The sequence below is a fragment of the Tursiops truncatus genome, chromosome 1 (assembly GCF_011762595.2).
Source record: "Tursiops truncatus isolate mTurTru1 chromosome 1, mTurTru1.mat.Y, whole genome shotgun sequence".
In the NCBI taxonomy this organism is placed as follows: Eukaryota; Metazoa; Chordata; class Mammalia; order Artiodactyla; family Delphinidae; genus Tursiops; species Tursiops truncatus.
The window spans coordinates 3,508,909-3,511,765 of record NC_047034.1 but is presented as its reverse complement, the minus strand read 5'-3'; the positions used below and the strand labels follow the sequence as shown (position 1 = coordinate 3,511,765).

At 35.0% G+C, this 2,857-nt stretch overlaps 1 non-coding gene across 1 annotated transcript; it reads right to left on the bottom strand.

The window, feature by feature from the left end:
- Positions 1 to 2,031: 2,031 nt before the first annotated feature.
- LOC117309784 (small nucleolar RNA SNORD22) lies at positions 2,032 to 2,158 on the bottom strand. Its single transcript, XR_004524083.1, has one exon. It is a non-coding gene; the product is annotated as a small nucleolar RNA SNORD22 (small nucleolar RNA).
- Positions 2,159 to 2,857: the final 699 nt, after the last annotated feature.

Below are 2,857 nucleotides of genomic sequence, written 5' to 3'. Positions count from 1 at the left end.
TGAAATGTCTCCTCCTTTTGGATTGTGCATATTTGAAATGTTGCTCTCCTCAAATTTAAGATTTTTATGATAAAATTTCTTGCTATTAAAAAGAAAGATAGTTTTCTTTTTTAAACTCACTCTATATTTTAAATAAAATAAATGTTAATTACTTTGAGTATTTTTATTTGATTTTGAATCAAATTATGAACCCCTTGGATTATGAACCCCTTGAGGGTGGAGAATATTTTTCTTGTGTTTTTGATATACTCCTTTCTGTGTAGCCCTGTATTTAGAGTAAGTAAGGGCTCAATAAATAGGACCTGAATTAAAGTAACACAGTGATCCAGTTTCTGTCTTTTCACCTTGACCATAATCTATAAAATTCAGTCAGCATCTCTTTTGCATTCTACTCCTCAGGGACACAGTGTTAGTTTAAATTTACTCTTTCTCTATGTGGTAACGTTGAATGATTGATTCAGAAATCACTTATGAATATGAAGGTCAAAGAGAAAAATGGATGCAAATTATGGACAAGCATTCAAATATAAAACTTTTTGACAAGAGTTTAATGACTCTTGCAATAACTAATCAACAACATTTGAAAGACTGATTGGAGCACTTATTTTTCAGGGATAAATAATGGAACTTCTTCAGGAGAACCCACATAACTTTAGAAAACAATTTCAAATTATTGCAGTATTTCTCAGAATTGGGAGCAATGCTGCAGATAGGAAATTACCACAGTAACCTCCAGCCCCTCTCTATTATGTTACCCTTGACCTTCAATAAAGTTTTACTATAGTAGGCTCCAGTTTCACACAGACACACTAGATTAGTGTTTTAAAGTGAATACCTTACGAGGTAATTTCAAGTGAATGAAAAATATTTGGTAGGAATCCCTTCAGATGTAGCATATAATAAAAAATACTCTACTGCTGTTTGTGGAATGAATGCATTTCTGTAGCAAGTTTCACTACCTGACATGAAATCAAGAACTTTTTTTTTAGAAAGCTGAGAACTAAAAACAAAATTTTCTGGCAATGACTTACATTTCTTCTCCAAGAGAGAAGTTGATTTGAGTCAGAGTTTCACATCTAGAAATACCCAGTTGATTAATGCTTAAAGGATCACGAGAGAGAGTCTTATGAGTCCAACCAAGTCTCCCCATGAAACCAAATTTTAGTTGTTCACACAAATTTTAAAAAATGCCAGACAAAATTTGAGAGGTGCGAGATTTTAGGATTTCTAAGTACACATTTTTAATCCTTGACAGATCCTATTAACTTTGATCCTCCAAAATTGAGATTGTCTACGTTTTTTTCTTTTTTTAACCATGAAATCATGAACTATGTTGATGGCCAATGTCTCCCCCAGAGCTGACATTCAATAAACTTTTTAGATTGATTATGAAATGGCTACATTGTAGCAATTTGACAAGCACTGTCTTTGAATAGAATTTTGCCCTTTTGTAAGGATTATTGGTGGCTACGTTCATTTGGATGGAGGCCATGATAAGCTGCACTCCTGTGCTACTATAAATTGTCTTATCGCCAAGTTCAGTGCATTCGTTAAAATGCTATGAGGTTAATTTATAAATTTGCAACTATTACTAATATACGTTAAAAAAACAAAACTTTTATTTAGAAAGGCTGAAATGACTGTATGCTAATTTGAACAGGTAGGTTGTATAAGAAAATTCCATTTTTGATATCCTTCAAGAGTTGGATTCCATATGTGTGCTTTGTTCTTTCTTCAGACCTCTTAACTTCAGACTGGAGTTGAACAGAAATATGGCTTACTCCTCTCCCTTCAAATCATTCTCAGGCTCCAGACAAGGAGCTGGACCTTTGAGCAAACAAGCAGGTAACTGGCAATGGTACCTTTTAAGTCTGGAGGCTTTCTAAGAGTATACAGGAACAAGGAACAAGCTGCTCCTGAATGAGAACATCATGTAATTAGCAAAGTATCTAAAATAGCCAGAATTATTCCAGCTAGGGTTAATGGATAAGCCAAGAAAAGCTAAGCAAATGATATCTGCAGGCATTTGCTGTACCTCAGACAGCTCCTTATAGAACAAGCTTTCATTCTCTCTCCCAGTTAGCCCCAGTGGATTCACCATTACTGGCTCTGGGGCTAGAACAGAAGTAAGACAGGATGCTTGCTTTCCTCGTTGGCTAATACACTTTTTTTGAGGCATTACTCCTATTAAGATGTAATAGAAGAATACAATATGTTGATTATCTAACAGAGATAAAAGCAGGAAACTGATGAACCACAGGGAAATATGACTGAGAGCAAACTGATTTCATAAAACAAATATAATTGGTGTGGACATGAAGTTTGTCTTATCCACACAAGTCAAATTCTAATACAGTGAAGTTCAAGAGAGCTCAGTGCAGGGATTTTAGATAAATAAGTAGAATAAATGGGCTTTTCCATGGTGCTATGTATGTTCTATCTCAATCTTTCTTGTAATAGAGCTCATTAGAGAGATCAGACCTGCACATTTATGGATTGATTACCCAAGATAATGTGAGATAGACCCAGCATCCTTTCTAGTATTAATACCATCTTGCATTTGTAAAATGTTTCAATACATTGATGTTCCCACACACACATCTATTACTTCATATTTTAGGACAATAAGGGAAGAAGAGCCAGGAAAAAAGCAGTTAGATGCACAAGTGAACAGTCTGGCCTTTGGGTTCAAATGTAGCCCTACCCCATAGACTTCACGGCATCTTAGACTTATTACTTAGTCAACCTGTTTCTAAGTGTTTTCATTTCCAAAATAGGGATAATAATGGGGCTGGCATCATATAAATGTTGATGAGAATTAGGTGCAGAGTACATGGGCTGATGACTTACTGGGTGT